Source organism: Rhinopithecus bieti, unplaced genomic scaffold, assembly GCF_001698545.2.
Source record: "Rhinopithecus bieti isolate Rb0 unplaced genomic scaffold, ASM169854v2 scaffold_56806, whole genome shotgun sequence".
NCBI lineage: Eukaryota > Metazoa > Chordata > Mammalia > Primates > Cercopithecidae > Rhinopithecus > Rhinopithecus bieti.
In genome coordinates, this window is record NW_016823424.1 from 1,008,594 (window position 1) to 1,031,725 (window position 23,132).

At 44.5% G+C, this 23,132-nt stretch overlaps 1 pseudogene across 1 annotated transcript; it reads left to right on the forward strand.

The window, feature by feature from the left end:
* The first annotated feature begins 7,633 nt into the window (after positions 1–7,633).
* On the forward strand, positions 7,634–12,598 carry LOC108521542 (keratin, type II cytoskeletal 6C-like; annotated as a pseudogene). Its single transcript, XR_001883217.1, has 9 exons — positions 7,634–8,170; positions 9,114–9,326; positions 9,684–9,720; positions 9,892–9,992; positions 10,135–10,273; positions 10,782–10,907; positions 11,749–11,969; positions 12,186–12,220; positions 12,335–12,598. The product of XR_001883217.1 is annotated as a keratin, type II cytoskeletal 6C-like (transcript).
* Positions 12,599–23,132: the final 10,534 nt, after the last annotated feature.

A 23,132-nucleotide genomic window follows, 5' to 3' on the forward strand; every position in this document is an offset into this window, starting at 1 on the left:
ACATCACAACTGAAAGAACTACAGAACCAAGAGCATACAAATCCCAAAGCTAGCAGAAGACAAGAAATAACCAAAATCAGAGCTGAACTGAAGGAGACTGAGATATGAAAAACCATTCAAAAGATGAAAGTCAGGTGTGGTGGCTCACACTTGTAATTCCAGCACTTTGGGAGGCCAAGGTGGGCAGATCACCCAAAGTTGGGAGTTCGACACCAGCCTAGCCAACATGGTGTGATCCCCATCTCTATTAAAAAATGAAAATAAATAAATAAATTAGCCGGGTGTAGTGGCCCATGCCTGTAATCCCAACTACTGGAGAGGTTGAGGCACGAGAATTGCTTGAACCTGGGAGGCAGAGGTAGCAGTGAGCCAAGATCATGCCACTGCACTCCAGCTGGGTGACAGAGTAAGACTCTGTCTAAAACAAATAATAATAATCCAGGAACTGATTTTTTTTTTAATTAATGAAATAGATATACCACTAGCTAAACTAATAAAAAAGAAAAGAGAACACTCGCAGCTGAATTCTACCAGATGTACAAGAAGAGCTGGTACCATTCCTGCTGAAACTATTCCAAAAAATTGAAAAGCGACTCCTCTCTAACTCATTCTAGGAGGCCAGCATCATCTTGATACCAAAACTTGGCAGAGACACCACAAAAAAAGAAAAGTTCAGGACAATATCAGTGATGAACATTGAAACAAAGATCCTCAACAAAATACTGGCAAATCTAGCAGCACATCAAAAAACTTATCCACCATGATCAAGTAGGTTTTTTCCCTGGGATTCAAGTTTGTTTCAACATACACAAATCAATACATGTGATTCATCACAATAACAGAACTAAAGACAAAAGCCACATGATCATCTCAATTGCTGCAGAAAAGGCTTTCAATAAAATTAAACACGGCTTCATGCTAAAAATTTTCAATAAATTAGGTATTGAAGGAACATACCTCAAAATAAAAAGAGCCTTCTATGGCAAACCCACAGCTAACATCATACTGAATGAGCAGAAGCTGAAAGCATTCTCTTTGAAAAGCTGTGCAAGACAAGGATTCCCTCTCTCACCACTCCTATTCAACATAGTATTAGAAGTCCTATCAAGGGCAATTAGGCAAGAAAAGAAACAAAGGCATCCAAATAGGAAGAGAGAAAGTCAAACCATCCCTGTTCGCAGATGACATGATTCTATATCTAGAAAACCCCGTAGTCTTGGCCCAAAAGCTCCTTTAGTTGATACACAACTTTAGAAAAGTTTCAGGATACAAAATCAACATACAAAAATCATTAACATTCCTGTACACCAACAACAGCCAAGCCGAGAGCCAAATCAGGAAAGCAATCCCATTCATAATTGCCACAAAAAGAATAAAATACCTGGGAATACAGCTAACCAGGGAGGTGAAAGATTTCTACAATGAGAATGACAAAACACTGCTTAAAGAAATGAGAGATGACACAAACAAATGGAAAGAACATCCCATGCTCATGGATAGGAGGAATCAATATCATTAAAATGGCCATACTGCCCAAAGCAATCTGAGCAGATTCAATCACACTGAATTATATTCAATGTGATTCCTATCAAACTACCAACAACATTCTTTACAGCACTAGAAAAAAAATAATTAAAATTCATATGGAACTAAAAAAGAGCCTGAATAGCCAAGACAATCCTAAGCAAAAAGAGCAAAGCTGGAGGCATCACACTACCCAATTTCAAACTATACTACAGGACTACAGTAACCAAAACATGGTACTGGTACAAAAACAGACACATGGAACAGAATAGAGAATCCAGAAATAAGTCTATACACATACAACCATCTAATCTTTGACAAACCTGACAAAAACAAGCAATGGGGAAAGGATTCCCTATTCTATAAGTGGTGCTGGGAAAACTGGCTAGCCATACATAGAAAGCTGAAACTGGACCCTTTCTTTACACAATATACAAAAATCAACTCAAGATGAATTAAAGACAAATGTAAAACCCAAAACTATAAAAACCCTGGAAGACAACCTAGGCAACACCATTATGGACATAGGAACAGGCAAAGATTTCATGACAAAGACACCAAAAGCAAATGCAACAAAAGCAAAAATTGGCAAATGGGGTCTAATTAAACTAAAGAGCTTCTGCACAGCAAAGAAAACTATCAACAGAGTGAACGAATAATCCACAGAATGAGAAAAAATTTTGCAAACTATGCATCTGACAAAGGTCTAATATCCAGCATCTATAAGGAACTTAAACAAATGTATAAGAATAAAACAACCCCATTAAAGAGTGGCAAAGGACATGAACAAACACTTTTCAAAAGAAGACACACATGTGACTAACAGTCATATGAAAAACAGCTTAACGTTACTGATAATTAGAGAAATGCAACTCAAAACCATAATGAGATACCATCACACTCCAGTCAGAATTTAAAAGTCAAAAAATAAGAGTTGCAGAGAAAAAGGAATGGCTTTGCACTGTTGGTGGGAGTGTAAATTAGTTCAACCATTGTGGAAGACAGTGTGGATTCCTCAAAGACCTAAAAACAGAAGTACTATTTGACCCAGCATTCCCATTACTGGGTATATACCCAAAGGAATATAAATTGTTATCTTGATACTATTATAAGTATGTTGCAGGATAAAGCAAACAAACAATATGTTAATGTCATTTAGAGCCAAACTTTTCAGTGTGAGACAATTTAAATGCAGGTATATATTATTCTACTAGGTTGGAGCAAAAGTAATTACTGTTTTTGCCATTACTTTTGCACCAACCTAATATAATCTTCTATTTGAATTGAAATATCAGTATAAGCTTCTGATTTGCTGTCTTTTTAAACATATTTTACCTTTTCTTAGCTCTGTCCATTGAAAAGACTTCACAACAAATGCAACTCAGTAATAAAAAGGGCTCCTAGCATCCAAATTCTAGTTGATGTATATCATTTCCCAATAAAAGCAACTAGATCTACAAGGAGAAATAAGTGATTTCATGTCCATTGCATGATGAGTACAAAGTAAGCCTGAGACATCTGGTCCTAGAAAACCAGGAACCTATCAAAACCAAATGAGGTCCTGTCAAAGGACACAGAAGCCAATCTGAAGAGCTTCCATTGCTTTAGATAGGACCATTTAAGTGCCAAAAGAATTAATGACTGTAGTGGACTAAAACATATCAAATATATTTTTTGTGAAATTGTGAATTTATAATTACATCAAAACAAAAATACTTTCTTGATTACCTTTGAAGATTGCTAGAGAACCAATCTATTATCTGAAAACTGATAAATAAAGAGAGTCAAATACTTATTCTAAGTTTCTTGTAGGAATTAAATGTTAGGTTACCTGAAAGGTAAATGACAAAGAGTTCTTCTTTGTAGAGGAATCCCAATTAATAAATGCAGAAGGCATGATAAAATCAGAAAGATGACATTTTGCAACCTCTAATGAAGTAGTGAATCTGGAAATTGATGAAATCAATGAGTATTAATATATCAGATGAAAAATATATTGTGTGCCGTGCTTTATAATGGAGGGATTGGGTTGAAACCACTGAAAACCCCTGATCAGTCTTAACATCACAAAAAGTAGGCAATTAGTATTACATACCTTACAATATGGTGCAAGAGGGTGTACATAGCATCAACTATTGCATAGTTTTGCCTGCCACAATGGGAACAAACGTAATCGAGTCTTCACTACAACTACCAACACATAGGAAAAACTGGGGGAGAGAAGGCATTATGTGATACCAACAGGAAGCAATGAGTCGAATCCAGAATATGAACATTCTATAGAAACAAACAAAAATTCCACAAATCAACGGCAAATAAAAGAAAAAGACAGGGTTCATTACAGCATTACAGAATAAATAACCTTAAAAGACATGGCAGCCAAATGCAATATATGAACCTAGTTAGGATGTTGCTTGGAGCAAGCTAGCCACAAAGAGAAATTTTTGAGGTAATCAGAGAAATAAGAATATGAAGGAGGTATTGGATAGATTTAATACTGTTACACAACTAGATTATAAATTCACTATTACTCAGATATATATAAAAATATTGACAAGTGAAATGACTTGATGTCTAGATTTCCTTTAAGACACTTTAAGAAAAGAAGTAGGGGAGTTAGATATAAAAGACTAGGGGAGTTAAATGGAACAATAATGAGAAAATGTTGATAACTGTTTAATCTGTGTGATTCATTCATGGAGGTTTATATAGTGTTCTCTTTACCTGTTGGAAATTTTCAATAACACAAAGTTTGTTTTAGCAATGAAGTGGCTTATTACACTGAGAAAAACACAACTGTAGTTTGAGGTTAAATTTCTAACGATAGTAAAAATGTCGTTTTATAGAAAGCGTTCCAGTTACTCAAAAATAGCTCCAGGGAAGACAGAGGCCCTAGAGAACAATGAGACATCTATATTAACAAAGTGCAATAGAGGAAAATAATAATATTTCTGACTTAGGTTATTAGATTAACATTTTACGTAATATGATATTTTAAATATAAATGAGTGGCTTCTGAACTTAATCTAGTGGAAGAAAGGGAAGCACTTCCTCTTCTCAGAAATTACCTAAAAACAACAAAGAGAACAAAAGACATAAAGGCAGACTCTACCCTCAAACACCGGAAGTAAAAGATCTTAAAATCCCTAAACCAAATGATAATAATAATAATAATAGAATGTCCTCACATAAATAGAGAAATACAGACAAGGTTGTTAGGAAAACTCAGAGAGCAGATGCCACAGCTGCCGATCTCAGAAAAAGCCAGTGAAGAACACTCACAAATAAACAGATCAAAATCAAACAACACAGTAACCGCAAAGGAAAACCAAACACAGCCTAACTGTGAGGTTTTACTACATGCCAGGCACAGTTGACTCATTTCCCTCAACTAAATCAATGTAAAGGGCATGTCCTCATGTGAAAATCCAAGAATGCCTTATTTGCAACTATCACCACTGGGTGTGTGAGCACGAGCCAGGACCCTGCTTGTCATGAAGTTTCAAGAAACTACAAAGGCAAAGTTGAACAAGAAGAGAGACAAGGTCTACTAGCAGCATTTTGTTGTGAGGCAAAGAAAACAGAGAGGCTGTGAATTGTGGACCACTCTGCAGTGATATTTATTGGTTTGGCTGAATGAAAGAATGAAAGAACTATTCACACAGCCCTGTGTCACAGTCAGAGCTCCTGTTAGCCTGGATGTGGCCGTGGCTCCTCCTCCCAGAATACTTTCTACAAATGACAGGTCCAGAGGGGGCTCATCTCATTAAAAATCAGCGCTAGTCAGAAAGGAACCATTCCAGGACTCACAAAAGATCTGTGCATTCAAAACGAAAAAAGTAGGCAAAAAAAAAAAAAAAGACTCATAAAGAACACTCAACAGAAAAGGCACAATAAAATACTGAAAAATAAACACTATGAAGTGGGAAAAAGAGAAAATATAGTGAGACAGTAAAAGATAAAATATTTGTTTGTGGAGCGTAGAAAAGAGGTAAAGAAAACATCAAAGCCATGCTTAGAAATGAAGGCCAAATTGGCCAGGTGCGGTGACTCACACCTGTAATCCCAGCACTTTGGGAAACCAATGCGGGTGGATCACGAGGTCAGGAGTTCCAGATCAGCCCGGCCAACATGCTGAAACCCCGTCTCTACTAAAAATACAAAAATTAGCCAGGCATGGTGGCGGGTGCCTGTAATCCCAGCTACTCGGGAGGCTGAGGCAGGAGAATGGCTTGAACCTGGGAGGCGGAGGTTGCAGTGAGCCGAGATCATGCCATTGCATTCCAGCCTAGGTGACAGAACAAGACTCTGTGTAAAAAAAGAAAAGAAAAGAAAAGAAAAAAAAGAAATGAAGGCCAAACTGAAAACAGCATAAGGGGGAAAGACATTGGTGAACAGACAGTAATGGACATTTGGGGGAAATGTCCCAGAATAACTGGGAAAAGCAAACCACTATGTAAAAGAGATTAGAGCCTGTTAAAAAGAGAATCAGAAAACAGACGTGGGAGACAAAGCAGACACAACGCAATCACAATTGGAAAAGACAATATGTTTATGTTTTGTATATATGAACACATGAAATATTTTATATACATAAAACACACTCAAACACATACACACAAAACTTTCATGTATTTATTTATATACCTTTCTACAATGCAGGCTCCCTCTCTACATACGCCAGCTCCCTCCACCTCTTCCTCACTCATACAAACGCACATTGACACAAACACATATGCACAGACATGTCACCCATGGCCCAGGAAAAGCACGGAAAAATATCCAAGTAAAGATACAAGGATACACAAGGAACTGCTAATATTACTTCCTCCACAGATAGGGATTGGGTAACTGGGGAATGGCCTTGAGCTATATTATTTTGTTGTTTAGCATGTTTTACAAAAAAATTTTTAAAACATGTATCATGTATTCAATTTGTCAACATGTAAATAATTGTGCAAGTAGTACTATTCAAAATTTAAATGGGCAATCTACTACATCTACATCTAGAATGTTTAAACATAGAGAGAATCTTAATAAGCTTGTAATTTTAATATGTAATATGAAGGTTAGAGTCACATATTAAAGGAAACAATAGGGGTATGCAATTAGAAAAACCCCAAGAATGAAAAAGTACAACAAACAGTTGACCTGTTTTATTTAACAAATAAAATAAAGAAATGAAGGGAGATTTCTAAATTTCAATGATTTAAAGGATATATCACTCAAATACAACGTTTATAGAGCTTATTTCGACACCAAATATATTGGGACACCAAAATATAAGAAATAGTATCAAAAACAGGACTGCTTGAAGACTAAATAGACATTTGTTCATTTTAATTAGTATGTAAATTTTAACATATAAAAAAACTTTTTGGGTTTTTTTTAAGGTCCTATTATTTAGATATTAATATTGAATTATTTGTTGAAGACATAATATGACTTCTGGAATTTGCTTTCAAACAATTTAGAATGGAAGAGGAAATTGGGTTGAAGTATGAAAGAAATTAGGTGGGCCATGAGTTAATCATCATGGAAGCAGGTGACAGGTATATACAGGCCCATTGCAGTGTTCTGCTTCTCTACCTGTTTAAAATTGCAGCTAAAAGGTAAAACAATTATGGGGAAACGGTAATATTTCTGTTAAGCCATTTGCAATACAGTGAGTGTGATCTCCAATATCTCTGCTGGAAGAAAGTCAGACTGGGAAGAGGAGAACACTTGGGGCATGTTGACAAACAGCCTAGCATGCAGAACCTTTGCTAGAGACAGTGACTAACTCCAGCTTCACGAACTGAGAATGTTCTTATTGTGCTGAGATCTCGAGTCAAAGCTGGAGGCAGGAACATTTTCCCTGACTAAAGGAAGAGAAAAATGCAATCTCGGTATTTCCTAACTTTTGTAATAATGCAGGAGGTGTGATCTCACTCTTTGTAAAGCCCAGCCCTTCCCAAACCTGCAAGCTCACCTTCCGGTACTGGGCCCCAGCCATGCTCATCCATATATAAAGCTGCTGCCCTGAAGCCTGATCTTATCCTGGCTTCTCTTCCCTCTCACCTCCAGACCTCTAACGGGCTCTCCACAGGCCCTCTCATCTCCTGGAACCATGGCCAGCACATCCACCACCATCAGGAGCCACAGCAGCAGCCGCAGTGGGCTTCAGTGCGGCTCAGCCAGGCTCCCTGGTCAGCCGCTCTGGCTCAGCAGCGTCTCCGTCGTCCGCTCAGGGGCAGTTGTGGCCTGATGGCGCATGTGGAGGAGGCTGGCTTTGGCAGCCGCAGCCCTGTATGGGCCTGGGGGCTCCAAGAGGATCCCATTGGAGGGGGCAGCTGTGCCATCAGTGGCGGCTATGGCAACAGAACCGGAGGCAGCATGGCTTTGGTGGCCGGGTGGTTGGGTTTCGTGGTGGAGCCCGGCATTGGCTTTGGTCTGGGTGGTGGAGCCGGCCTTGCTGGTGGCCTTTTGGGGGCCCTGGCTTCCTGTGTGGCCCCCTGGAGGCATCCAAGATGAGTCACCGTCAACCAGAGTCTCCTGACTCCCCTCAACCTGCAAATCGACCCCGCCATCCAGCGGGTGCGGGCTGAGGGAGCGCGAGCAGATCAAGGACCCTCAACAACAAGTTCGCCTCCTTCATCGACAAGGTGAGCCAGGGCCATGCCCTCCATTGGGGCACTTCCCAGGCGTCCCAGACCAGCAGGACAACACGTTCCTGCCAAGGGTGACCTAGGAGGGAGGGGAGAAGGGACTCAGCCCAGCTCTGCAGGAGAGTGCACTTGGCTGGGCCCATGCACAGTAGGCAGCAGGGATGGGCATCCACTCTCCCCATGGGATCTCCAGATTGTTTCTCACTCCTACCTTAGGGAAAGCCATACTTTTCATAACCTGAAGCACAGATGAGGCCATCAGAGAGTGAGTAGGTTAACTCTTTCCCTCTAAAGTGTCTAAAGATTTACAAAGCAAATTGCCAGGAGTATATGGGCTATGTAGATACACTCTGGGTTCTGAAGTAAGAGGAAAAAAATTTAGAAAGAAAGGAAAAGATAACCTGGATGGATTAAGAAAAAATGGGCATAGAAACAACTATAAAACACAGAGAAATGCTAATTAAATTTTAAAACAGAGAAAGATCATAACATCAGAATATTTGAGGGGAGAAATCACACTAAATCAGAAATTAGACTGGAATCTAATCATAAGGGCAAACATCTAATATCCTCCTAACTGAGAGTCCTAATCAGTAATAAAAACTGTACAAAACATCAGGTAAATAGTATTTTAAACTGATTTTGTGACTGTGCTGAAAAGAAAAGAAGAAATGTGGAAACTCACTGATACCATCAATAGCTACAGTGGTAAGAACCACACACTTCAATGGTCCGTGGGACAATTATCTCATAGTGAGATTGCGTGGTGAGGTGCAAAGGAGAAGGGGTATGGGGGAGCAGGGAGCCCAGCCTGAGCCTCTACATGCACTGCAGTAGCCAGCACCATGGGACCTCCATGGACCTGTCCAGGGAAACCAGTATCAGACACTTTTTCTTCCTTCCTTTGCCTGGAAAATGACATCTATGCTTCCCCTCCAGGTGCCGGTTCCTGGAGCAGCAGAACAAGGTTCTGGAACCAAGTGGACCCTGCTGCAGGAGCAGGGCCACCAAGGACCGTGAGGCAGATCTGGAGCCGTGTATCGAGCAGTACATCAACAATTCAGAGGCAGCTGGACAGCATCGTCGGGGGAACAGGGACCGCCTGACTCAGAGCTGAGAAACATGCAGGACCTGGGTGGAGGACCTCAAGAACAAGTGAAGACTCAGTTTCCTGCAGCACACACTTCAAAAGACTATTGGGTGACAGGGCCAGATGGGTGGATCCATAACACCCATGTCCATGGAAATGGAAAGCACAAAATTAGTCCCCTAGGCGCAAAACCTGCAAGAACAAACAAATGGTTATGGGACGATAGGGAGATCAAAGAAGTGACAAATTGAGGAGAAGCAAAAATCAATCCCTTAGGTACTCTGTGCAGGAAAGCTCAAATAGAATAATTCCATTTGGGGAAAATGTTGGATCCAGGCTGCTTTTCTGTTTCATCCTACCCACTGGCTCCAAATATATCCCATGCCTTTCTTCCTGCAGATATGAAGGATGAAATCACAAAGCACAACAGCAGAGAAGAATTTGTGGACTCTGAAGAAGGTGAGCAGATGAAGCCGGGGGTTCAAACTTCACTTAGAAGGACAGAAGTGGCTCTGTGTCGTCGGTTTACCGGGAGAGGAGAATCGGTAGGGGGACTAGAAGACGGGCACGATTGGCGGAAGGTGCACTCAGGTAACTCCAGGTTATTGGCTCTTTCCCCAGTGACGTGAGATGCTGGCCTACATGAACAAGGTGGAACTGGCAAGCGCAAGGCAGACACTCTTCACAGACGAGATCAATTTCCTTGAGAGCCTTGTATGAAGCAGTAAGACGTCTCCACCATTCCTTCCTGTTTACCTCTGATGGGGTCTGCAAAGGGGTGAAGATGTATAGGGCTGGGTATTCTCTGGTAACATCAGAAGTGAAGTTGATCTTATGGACCTTCTGTTCTGCAGGCAGTTGTCCCAGATGCAGACACATCTCAGACACATCTGTGGTGCTGTCCATGGACAACAACCGCCAACCTGGACCTGGACAGCATTATCGCAGAGGTCAAGGCCAATACGAGAAGATTTGTCAGAGGAGCCGGGCAGAGGCCGAGTTCCTGACCAGAGCAAGGATGGAGCAGGGTGTGGGCAGCCTCTGAGGAATCCCTGTGTCCAGCTCTGAATACCAGAGAACTACAGACTTCACTGGGGAATTCCCCTTACAGGAAGCCAGGGTCCTCTCACAGGACATACACCTGCCTTATTAGAGTAGACATTGTGGAACTTACACCCAATTCAAGAAGGAAAAAGACCCAATGTGAAGGAGGAAACTTCCATAGACAATGACATTAGTCATCTCTGCATTTAGCTTCATCCTGATTGCTGACTTTTAGAAAATGGTCAGAACATTTCTACTCCCTAAGGAATTAGGCAGATTAGTGGATGCACAATGAGGATGGTCTGTGACCTCCAGTGTTTAGTATCCACCCACCACATAACATCAGCTTTTCCTCAAGTTTCTTGGGGAGAAGTCAGTAGGTCCACTTCATGACATGCATGATACACAAGTGAAAGTCATCGCTTGCCAGGTAAGAACCCATAGACACTGTCTCTCTCTCCACCTCTGGGCTGCAGTACGAGGAGCTGCAGGTCACAGCGGGCAGACATGGGGATGACCTGCGCAACACCAAGCAGGAGATTGCTGAGATCAACCGCATGATCCAGAGGCTGAGATCTGAGATCGACCACGTCAAGAAGCAGGTATAGTGAGGGACAATGGAGGAGAAAAGCATCATTTTTTTTAATTAGGTCACGAGGCACCAGTCAACCATCATGTAGTAAAATTCTTTGGGAATTGAGTGATAAGCAGAGAAGGAAAGACATGCAGTTCCTAAGCTCAGTGAGAACACTCTGGCTCAGAGACATGGATCACACCCAAGGACATGAAAAAATCACCTGGGCAGAAGCACTCTCACCTGGTCACAGATGTAAAAGTATAGTCTAGAGGCATTGGAAGGGCTTATGTAAGAAGACTGATTGACTTTGGAATTGCAAAGGACCAATTTGGGTGAGGTGTCAGGTCAGAAAGCATGAGTAACATTGCTGCAAATCTGCTCAAGGTTCACGGTGAAAAAGAAAGTGAAACCAGGGCCATGAGGAAGGAAAACATGGCCCAAGCAGGTGAGAGAATGGAGGCAGGAGGAAGGCAAGGTCTCAACAGCTTCATGTGAAAACTCATCACCTCAGTTGACAATGTTTGTAAATTATTGTGGCATCCATACAAAATCATCAAAAACGGTTTTGGTTTTGCTTTGGAGACAACACTTAATGTCCTTGGTCTTGTGTTCACTCTGGCATCTTCCATGGGTCATCATCCACATCTTTAGGCAGGGGAGTTAACACAAAGGGGCACAGGATTTTATCATCTGACTCCAGACGTAAAAAGTTTGAAGATAGTAAAAAGACTAGACAGGAAGTGTCAGAGCTCATTTACCATCAATTCTGGGTTCCTGGTACCTTCTTCGCTGGAAAGGAACCAGCCAGGTTTAGTCTCCTCTGGAAGACCAGATGACAAGTTCTTTCCATTCCTTTCCCCTCTTAGTGTGCCAACCTGCAGGCTGCCATTGCTGATGCTGAGCAGCGTGGGGAGATGGCACTCAAGGATGCCAAGAACAAGTTGGAAGGGCTGGAGGACGCCCTGCAGAAGGCCAAGCAGGACCTGGCCCGGCTGCTGAAGGAGTACCAGGAGCTGATGAATGTCAAGCTGGCCCTGGACGTGGAGATTGCCACCTACCGCAAGCTGCTGGAGGGCGAGGAGTGCAGGTGGGTAACTGATGCGACTTCCTCCCACAGCTGAGTCCATCTTCAATGTTCCTGGCACTGAGCACAACTTTAAGGTGCACTGCCCAAGACCATAATTGCTCTTCTTGGGAGAAAACCAAAAGTTTTCCCGTAGACTCTTCCACCCACCAAGGCTTCCCATGCTCCTCCGGGGAAGGGCTCTCTGAGGTCTCACCCTCCCTGTGTTTCTCCCCACAGGCTGAATGGCGAAGGCGTTGGACAAGTCAACATCTGTAAGTACCTTTGCTTGCCTTCCTCCCCTGCCCTTGCACTCTTCTGACTGGGCTCAGGCTGACAGGATGAGCTCACCGTGGCTTCTTGTGTCCTTGTCCCCCTCCCCACCACAGCTGTGGTGCAGTCCACCGTCTCCAGTGGCTATGGTGGTGCCAGCGGTGTCGGCAGTGGCTTAGGCCTGGGTGGAGGAAGCAGCTACTCCTATGGCAGTGGTCTTGGAGTTGGAGGTGGCTTCAGTTCCAGCAGCGGCAGAGCCATTGGGGGTGGCCTCAGCTCTGTTGGAGGCGGCAGTTCCACCATCAAGTACACCACCACCTCCTCCTCCAGCAGGAAGAGCTACAAGCACTGAAGTGCTGCCGCCAGCTCTTGGTTCAACAGTCCTCAGGCCCCTCTCTGCCTGCAGAGCCCTCTCCTCAGGTTGCTTGTCCTCCCCTGGCCTCCAGTCTCCCCTGCCCTCCCAGGCAGAGCTGAGATGCCCTCACTTTTCTTCTCATCAGTAACTGTTCCACTGAGCTCCTGTTGCTCACCATCAGGTCAACAGTTATCATCACTCAGACATGCAAGTGTCCTTCTTATGCTCCCATATTATTACAGGTATCTGAGTCTGCCATAATTCTGAGAAGAAAATGACCCATACCCCCATGAGAACTGAAACTCAGTCTAAGTCCAGCTGCAGACAAGGAGTCCTCTCTTTAATTGCTAACCATTATAGCTACACTCAGGAGTTCCCATCTGACAAATCAGTTGTCCTGATCTTCTCTTGCAGTGTTCCTGAATGGCGTGCGATGTACCCTCTGATTCAGTCTGCATTCCTGCACTGCCTTCTGTGCTCTCTTTGCCTTCTTTCGTTCTGTTGAATAAAACAGATTGAGAATGTGAACATGTTGTGTTAGATTGCATTGCTGACCACATCCTGGTTTAGAAACATTCTCACCACACAAATGGTTTCTCATCTTTGGGGAACTGCTCCTCTCCCCACTGACAAGTCATCATGGAGGATGAGTCAGGAGCTCCTCCTCCACAGCCTACTCCATCAGTCAGCATTAAGTGATTCTGTCGCACTCTCTGGTGGACAATCACCAACTACTCAGCCCTCACCACTCAGGCCTTTTTCCACAAATGGAGTCTTTTAGAAAGCATCAGAACAAAAAGGGAAGCTAAGTCCTGGAATCTGGATCAGCATAATCTGATAACTAAGATTTATTTATATTTTTTATTTTTCAGCCCCATCATTTGGTGGCTTGGCCCCACACTGATCTCTGAGGCTCCCTCACTCCCCGGCTCCCCACCACCAGGGAAACACTGCACTGACCCTGTAGATCAGAAACACTTGGTAAGAAGCAACTCCTTGCTCTGACTCTATGATTATTAAGACTATTAAGCATTTGCCACCAATGCTTGCTCTGATATAACTTCTAAAATTCATCATTCAAACTAATAGATACAGTAAAGGGGCATCCTCAAATCTCAGTGTGTGGATTTAAAGCAGTGCAGTGCCGTGTGTGTTGGAATGGTTTTGACACAACTCAAAGATACACAGGCCGAACTTAAGAACTTATCTAGGGGCCGGAGCTGGTGGCTCACGCCTATTAATCCCAGCACTTTGGGAGGTGGAGGCAGGTGGATCACTTGAGGCCAGGAGTTCGAGACCAGCCTGGTCAACAAGGAGAAACTCTGCCTCTACTAAAAATACAAAACTTAGCTGCGCATGGTGGTATGCACCTGTAATTCCAGCTACTCAGGAGTCTGAGGCACAAGAATCACTTGAGCCTGGGAGGTGGAGATTGCAGTGAGCCGAGATAATGCCACTGCACTCCAGCCTGGACAAAAAAGCATGAACTCCATTGAAAAAAGAAAAAGAAAAAGAAAAAAAAAAACTTATCTTGGGAAAGGCTGGTTAGAGTGTTTATGATTGTACACCTAAAAACAGTGACTTTGACTATCTGTCAACAACTCTTAGAAAAAGTGATGTTGTCAAACAAAAGTCAATAAAATAAATTCATAAAATTTCTTTATAAAATTAGAGAATTTGTGTTGAGTTGCTCTGGCAGAGATGACATGGTCCATGAGATGACATGGTGCATGCTGACAGACAACACTCAGATCAACATGGAGCCTGAGCACAGTGGCTCACGCCTGTAATCCCAACACTTTCGGGGGCCAAGGCAAGAATCTCTTGAGTCCAGGAGTGTGAGACAAGCCTGGGCAACATAGCCAGACCCTGTCTGTACAAAAAACTAAAAAACTAGTTGGGCATGGTGGTGCACACCTGTAGTTTTAGCTACTTAGGAAACCGAAGCAGGAGAATCACTTGAGCCAAGGCGTCTGAAGCTACAGTGAGTTATGATTGCACCACTGCACTCCATCCTGGGTGATGAAGGTTAAGGGAGTTCCTCATTTGATAACAGGATGCAAAAACAAAAACAAAACAAAACAAAACAAAAGAACCATGCACATTTTAACCGTAAACTTTCATGATAATTTTGACAAGCAAAAATTGACAGTTGGACGTTCATTCAAATTGACCAGATATCAATACCAGGGTTGTAATTTTCACTTTTAGACAGAAACAGAATCTCTATCTTTTAGGCCATGTCTATACAAGCTTATTCTACACCCCGGCTAATCAGGTCTTATCTGTGAGCAGAAGAATAAAAAGTGAGGGAAACTTCCAGAAGAACAACAGCAACCCTTTCAGCTATGGTCATATTTTGCCCATTTAATGCCACAGCAGAGACTTTCCCATGGGTCACTACTGCAGTTGAGGTCTGGCCTTCTTCCCATGGTTGTCTGTGGGTGGGCAAGGGTCTTGCCGCTGTGCAGGTCATTAGCAGAAGCTTTGGAGCTGGAGGAGACCTTGGGGAATTAGTGACCCCTTTCCTTTCTATCATTGCAGTCTAGGGTTTGAAGTCAAAGGCATGGTGGAAGCAGAGCGTAGGAACTGCCACGTTGTACAAGTCCCAAAAGTTGTTAGGACAACTTCCCAGTGTGCCAGGCAAAGTCATTCTCCCTCCTCGGGTGAAAAGCTCCAGGACAGCAGGCTACTGGCAGGGTCCCTCACTACCCTCAGGTGTAGTCCAGATGCTTATCAACTCTGTGAGGCCCACTAGATGCCGGCTGGCTTGAGACTTGGAGCGGGCATTCGAGTCATCTGTGAATAGGGTTGTCCAGACAAATAGAAGAAGCCCAGTTAATTTTGTTGTGTTTTGTTTGTAGAGAGAGTCTCATTCTAACACCCAGGCTAGAGTACAGTAGTGCAATCATGGCTCCCTGCTGACTGGACTTCCCAGGCTCAAGTGACCCGCCTGCCTCTTGAGTACCTGTGACCACAGGCATGCACCACCATGCCTAGTTAATTTCTCCTTTTTTGTAATTTTTGTAGAGATAGGGTCTCACTATTTGCCCAGGCCAGTCTCAAACTCCTGGGCTCAAGTGATCCTTCCACTTCAACCTCCCAAAGTGCTGGAATTATAGGCATGAACCATCGCAACCCAAATCCCAGTTAAAGTTGAACTACAGATAAACAACAAAAATTTGTAGTCTAAGTATGTCCCAAATAGTATATGAAACACACTTAAACTAAAAAGAAATTTGTAGTTGATCTGAAATTCAATCTGAACTATACATCCTGTATTTTTATTTGCTAAATCTAGCAACCCTGACTATGAAGTCAACCTCCTTTATGTTGAACCACAGACAAGGACACAGGTAATTGAGCTGCTGCTTTGGATTTCTCCTATAAGGGGCAGACAAAAGGCAAGGACCAAGCTTAAGACCCTTCCTCCAAATCACCCCCTCATTATTACCTCAGACCTTAGCTCTACTCACCTGCCCCAACCCATATCAGCTCAAAACAGACTTGGGTGTCTTCATTTGTGAAGTCTTGGTTCATAGTTCCTAGTATCTGTGCCTGTCACGCGTTTCTATAGTTTCTCAGGATTCATCCTGTGGGAGGGAGATAACAGCCCCAGCTGGTTCACCATCTTGCCAGAAGCTTGAGCTGTGGATTGTGTTTAAAGTACATTGTATTTATTATGTCTACAGTTTATCGAAAGATGTTAACATGGAAAAAAAGGACAAAAGCAAATAGGACAAAATATTAATAGTCATTAATTCTGAGGAGTGTGAATTTGGGTAATGGCTATTTTCATTTTCATACTTTTCTGCTACATAAAGATCAACATCCTACTTTTTCCCCCATCCTCTTCTATTTCATTGATCACTTTGATCACACCACTGTGATTACTAAACCTTTGTATTAATGCTGGTTTCTCTGTTACTTTAGGGTCAGTCTCTGGTTCCTTATTTTGTCTGTTTGGTGAGGTCTTTTCTGTGAACATCCTCGATGCTCAAGGATGTGCAATGATGTCTGAACCCTGAGGCTCCTGCAGAGAGACTTTGGACTGTGATTGGGTGCAGAATTCTTGTTGTTGTGGGGGGAGATATGAGCAGGTTACCTTCTATTCTGCCATCTTGGTGATGTTCATTCTGTTACTTACATGTTGGTTTCTGATACAGCAAGTCCTACTCATTGTTTGTCTTCAATATTTTCTGGTTATTCTTGTGCATTTTGTTGTTGTTGTTAGGTATCCCTAGGTATCTCAGAGTTTTTATGTTATGAGTTAGAACTCCTTTCTCTCCACCGTGTTTTCAGCTACTGAAAGGTAATGTATGAAAATAATTGATTTACATATCTTGATCTTGTAACGAACAGCCTTGCTAAACTTTATCTTCATTTTAAAGATGAGGAAACAAAGCCTCAGAAAAGTTAAGTAACTTGGTGAGTAAGAGGCAGAGAGGCAGAGCCAGGATTCAAGGAACAACCTGCCTGATTTTAGAAACTTGGCTCTTCTGCAACGCTAGGGAGGTGTGGTCTTACTCAGGGAATCTGGCTCCATCGCCTCCCGCTCTGGTCCCAGGAGGGAGGGAGAGTGCTGCCAGCATGAACAAGATGAGACTGACCGCATTCCCCACCACTCCAGTCTTTCCTTGCTTTGCTTGCCCTCTAGTGAAGGAGCTACTGCTCTGGGTGCTAAGAGCAGATGCAGAAGCTGGCTCCTTACCTAAACTAGCAACTGCTGGATAGTGACATCAGCCAGAGCAATGATCGCCTTTTAACCTGGAAATTCCAACCCACATTGGGAAAAAGAGGAATGCCTGCTTTTCCCCCAAGTTGGCTCAGCTGACTGTTCTCTCCTCCCCCAGCTCTGGACTCCCTCCAAGCTTTGTTTTTGTCTTTCCTCCTCCTGGGAACCTATGCTAGTCTCTGAAGCTTTATTTCCCCTACTCTGACTTCTTGTTCATTCCATGGTAATGAGAAAGTGATGAGTGAAATGTAACTGTCTTTAGCCTGTGTTACCTTTGCCTCGGAAAATGTCTTCAAAAGTTCATTATTTGTTCGTAGGTGCCTTAGGTCACTCAAAAACCCAGCAAAGTCACTCAGCAATATAGCTTAAGATTACCTGTGGCATAGCAGGGTCCTGAATACTTCAGAACAAATTAAAGGAGGGTAGGTACATTATTAGATGCACATTGAATTCAACTGACTTATGTGCTTACCTTTGAAAATCCCTCTTACCTGGCAGAGCCAGAACTATATGCATGAACACGCACACACACTCCACATAAATCAAGAGGCATGGGCAATGGATGCAAAGAATGAAGGAACATGAGCAATGGCAGGTCCAACTTCAGAGGGGCTCTGTGGGCATGTCTCTTCCGGGGGAAATTTTGAAAGATGCAGGGAAACCCTATTTCCATCCTAAATCTGTAAAATACCACAATGCCTAAAGAGTATTATCGGGGTAGAGAGTATAGGTGTTCATCTTAGAGATTTTTTTTTAAATCTCCGTTTATTGCAGAATCACATGCCCTAAATCATTCCAGAAAGAATTTACAGAAATCTCTACAACTTCCCTTAGAAGCGTATTTTTCTGTTCACCATTAGAATCTAGAAGCCCTTAATGGAATCCTTCTTGCCGATTAAGTTTACTCCCTGATGGTAAGAGCAGCAGCAACAAAGAAACACATTGGTCTCCTGTCATACTTCCTTTCCCCTTTGCTCCCACCTCTGTTTCCCAATTCATTGGTCATTTTCATTAGTCTCTGGGGTCACCCCAAGTTGACTAACTCTTGCTTAATAAGCCAGCGCTGGAGGGGGTGAATGAAAAGCACTTTCAAGCATGTCCTTTAAAAGGAATTCCTCTCCCTCACCGCCAGATGGGAGCACAGCCAGAATACCCACAGGTAGGATCATGCAGAGGTCATCCCGGCGTCTGCCTGTGGTGCTTCTGGGCCATTTTACCCTCTTCTGGGAAGGGAGGAAAGTGGTGTCCTGGCTGCTCAGATGTAACCTGCATTACAGACACAGCCCTGGTCTGTTCTGTGGGAACTATCTTACTCATGACATCCCAGTAACATATCTGGTTTTACACCCTGGAAGCTCTCCTGCAAGTGACATGTCAATCAATTGCACTTTGAACATACACACAGAGAGCTGGCTGATCAGAAGAGCCCTCTGCTGAGTCCTCCTTCAAAGAGACTAATTCTTTGGCAAGAATGAGTCATGGGCCCTAATTTTTCATTCCTCTGCATCGGGGCTTTCAAATATCTACCCCTCTTAAAGCAGAGCAGGAAGAGGTTTCTGTTCTCCACTTACAGTGAGTCAGTCACTCCTAGCATAATGGCTCTCGGTTTCCTGACCTCATTGTCACTGTCACCATACTCATCATCAGTGTGTGCTGATTTAATGCCTATAGGTCAGCTGGGCGTCATGCACCTCAGAATGAGGCAGGAATTCCTAGGCCAAGACTGGGTGCCCAAGGGACTGCCCTCTCAGGATCATGGAAAACACAGCTCCACGGCTACAGAAGCTCTCATTTATGGAAACACACAAGCAAACAATGCATCACCTGGATGCCTCGTGTCAGACACAGCTTTACAGAGACAAGGCGGGAATGCATTCAGCAATCCCATCTGAAGTGTGTGTGGGTGGATCTACTCTGATTTATCCGTGGGAAATGTTTAGACCCTGCCAGCTGCCTCGGCCTCCCCTCCTGTGCTTGGTGCTGCTTCCCACCATGCTCCTGTGTGTGCCTGAGATGGGGCATCTGGAGCCAGCAGGAGAGCAAGGGTCCTCTGAAGCACTCGAGGTCCATCCAGAGACTGCACCACTCACAGTCTGAATTTCATCGGTTTATTTTTTTTTATTTTTGAGACAGGGTTTCACTCTATCACCTGGGATAGAGTGCAGTAGCACAATCACAACTCACTGCAGCCTTCACCTCCCAGGCTCAAGCCATCCTCCCGCTTCAGCCTCCTGCGTAACTGGGACCACAGGTGCACACCACCACACCCAGCTAATTTTTGTATTTTTTGTAGAGATGGGTTTTGCCATGTTGCCCACGCTGGTCTCAAACTCCCAGGCTCAAGCTACCTGCCCACCTCGGCCTCCCAAAGTGCTGGAATTACAAGCATGAGCCACTGCACCTGGCCTATATTTTTAAATTCTGTTATATACCATTTTACATGATGCCTGTTTCACACGTGTCAGTTCTATCTTCCCCACAGCCCAGCAAGCCCCTAGTGGGTGGAACTCATGGAAAACACTTACCATCTGCTCCAGCACACAGATCAGTGTGGCATGGAGCAAACACTGTTCTAGGGTACAGGAGACAACTGTCCTATTGCAGTTTTACTCTAAGCTTCCTGTCAGGCTCTGGGGCTCACACTCCTCATCCATGAAATATGGGACCTGTATGAAGTGTGCTTCCTGAGCTCTTTCAGAGTTGCAGTGAAGAGCAAAGGTCTGGCCACTAGGCCACATGGCCACAGCCTGGCCACCGATGGGGAGATGGCCTCCCAGGTATTATGAGCTCCCCGTGCACACCTTGCACCTACCCCTAAAGTGACACCCTCTCTTAATGACCCACTTCCTTGTCACCATGCAGGGACTGTGCCTCCCTTACTGCTGTATCCCAGTGCCTCACGTGTCATAGGTCCCCAACAAATATTTCTTGAAAGAATAAATGCTGAGCAAAGGCAGCTTGTTTGAAGGCTCAGGTCAGATATGTCCCTCAGATGTAACTGGGAGAGGGAAGGGGGCTGGCAAGCAAGAAAGACAGAAGAGTTTTCAGGATGTCCAAGTTTTCAGTGTCCAAGAGACAATGAGGCAGTGCCAAGCCCAGCACGAGGGTGAGGCTGCCACTTTCAGCTCAGACTTCCCATCAGGTGTCAGGTGACAAACACCCCCAACCCTCCACAGCAACCTCCAGACCCAGTGACAAGACACTGAGGAGGTTTCAGCAGCACTCCACAGCGTGCCAGGATCACCAGCCCGTGAACCCACACCCACAGGCTGGAGCTCCATGCCAGTGTTCACCAGGCTGGTTTCTAGGTCCCGCACTCCTCAGTTCAGACAGGGCCTCTGGGTCCCCACCCTGAGAAAGAGCTGGAGCGGCACCCTGTTTCTCCCCACTTTCCCTCCCTGCAGTTTCCCTGTGTGGCAGCTTCTCCCCAGTACAAATCACAGAGAGACTTGGTGGAGGAAGCATCCTAACCCTGGGAACAAACGAGGCAATTGAAGTGGCTGAAGGAGCCAAGCACAGTGGCTCATACTTGTAGTCCCAGCACTTTGGGAAGCCAAGGTAAGAGGATAACTTGAGCCTGGGAGGTTGAGGCTGCAGTGAGCCGTGATTTTGCTACAGCACTCCAGACCCTGTCTCAAAAAAAAAAAAAAAAAAAAAAAAAAGGTTGGCGATGAACAGCCAAGATACACCTGCAATTCTCCAGTCTCCTTCAGTCGGGGTTCCCTGGGAGGGCCTCTGAGAGGCTGGCATCTCACCAACATCCTCCCTCCAGGAGGGCCCCACCTGTGCCTCTCAGGCAACAGGGAGGGTTCTTGCTGTGCTCTCTAACATGGAGAAGCCTCGGGGCTAATGTGGGGCAGCAGAAGGGATCAGGAGTTCTGGCCCAGCTACCAAACAGCTGTGTGGCCTTCAACAGTTCTCCCCTCTCTGACCCCAGTTTCCTCATCTCTAGGGCTACTCCAGCCTTTAAAGACTAATTCTGCTTCTTCTCTTCTGTATCCTGACACACCCAGGCAGCACTACACTAGTGGGCAGATTGCTGTTTTGTGAATGCACTGAGGACATGTGTGTCTGTGTGTCTACCTTGTATGTGCACATCTGCTGGGTGTGTCTGAAGGGCTGGATTGTGGAGGGACAGGATAGTCTCATCACACTTTCTTAAGCCTGAGGTTGAATAAAAAGAGCACACCACTTTCCTGCTGAAATGGACTGAGAGGGGAGGCTGTCTGCCTACCTGCACAGGCTCTGCATCTGCCCATCAAATTTGGGCCCATGTGAAGTGACTGTTGAGTTTGTATTTTTTGTAGAGATGGGTTTTGCCATGTTGCCCACACTGGCAGTGGACAGGAGCGGATCAGGTGAGTGTGGCCATTTGCAAGCAGATATCCCAAGTCCTGGACCTTGGCAGTTTGTTCAGATCAGCTGGCACCTTTAGTGCCCTTTGGGGAGCAATTATTGCTGCTGACTGCAGGCACAAAGGGGGCTGTGAGGTGGAGGATCTGAGGCAGGCTGGGCAGTGCCTGTTAGACACACCAAACATTGAGGAAGTACGGCCACCCCAGCACAAATGGTGAAGATGGCAAAGCATTTCTGGCCAGCATGTCTCAGATGCCATCACAACAGAATTACCTTCTCCACACTTGGCCCCTGGAGTGTCCACAACAGAATTAGCTTCTCCACACTCGGCCCCTGGAGTGTCCACAACAGAATTAGCTTCTCCACACTCGGCCTCTGGGAGTGTCAACTGGGAGACCCGGATTTTGTCTGCCCCTCCAAATTACCTCTGCTCCCCTCCTCTTTCCATATAAGCTCCAGGAGGGAAGGGAGTTGTGGCTGCTTTCTTCACTGCTGTATCTCCTGTGCTAGAACAGCAAGTGCCTGGCATATTATAGATGCTAATAAATAGTTACTCACTAAACCCAGGACTCCACAGAGAGTAGGAGAAGTCTGGGAAATCCAGCAGTCAAGGAATTGGGGGTAGGTGGCTGTGGCCTAGGTCCTCAGATGCTATGCCCAGGGCCCTGGCTCTATGATTCAGTCCAGTCTGCTCCAGGGAGGTAACCCCTGCTGCCCCATGGTCTTTAGCCCTGCCAGCCCTGCCCTGGCCCTGGCCTGGCTGGAAGCCAAAGTTCCCTGATGCATTCGCCACTCCTCATCTGTGGAAGAGGCATCTCCCACCCACTTCCTCTCCTCCTCCACAGCCCCTATCGCCAACTGGCCCTGCCTCCTGGGATTCACCACCTGCCAAGGACCTTAGTGTTCCTCCCAGGATGACAGAGATCACCTGAGAAGGACGGGCAGAGAACAGGGAAATTGAAGAGTTTGCCTCTCCCAGCTTCAGGCACCAGAGCACACACTATGGCCTTTGAATCTAGCACTCCTCCAAACTCAAGAAAACTTGTCTCAGATAGACCCAATAACACAGAGTTGGAGAGGGCTGCAGAAAGACTGGAGAACAGAAAGGAATGTGTAGTTCTTCTTTAAATTAGACAGTCTGAATCACACGAATTTCTGCCACAATTCTATCTGGGGTGGTTAGGAGGCTAGTCGGAGCTGGGAGGAAAACGCCCAACCCTCAAAAGTGGACTAACACTCATAACACCAGAAAACCAAGATATCAAAGGGCATGCCAGATGCAGGCACTCCGGGGAAACAGCGTTAAGGGGTAGTGCTAGGCCCAGTGCATCTTCGATGACTTCTTAGGGAGAAGTTGTAAGCAGAATTACAAAGAGGTTAAAAACAAAACAAAAATGGCAGAAAACGAAGAAGGTGTTAACAATCTATGAGTTTTGAGATTTTTTTTTTTTTTTTTTTTTTTTTTTTT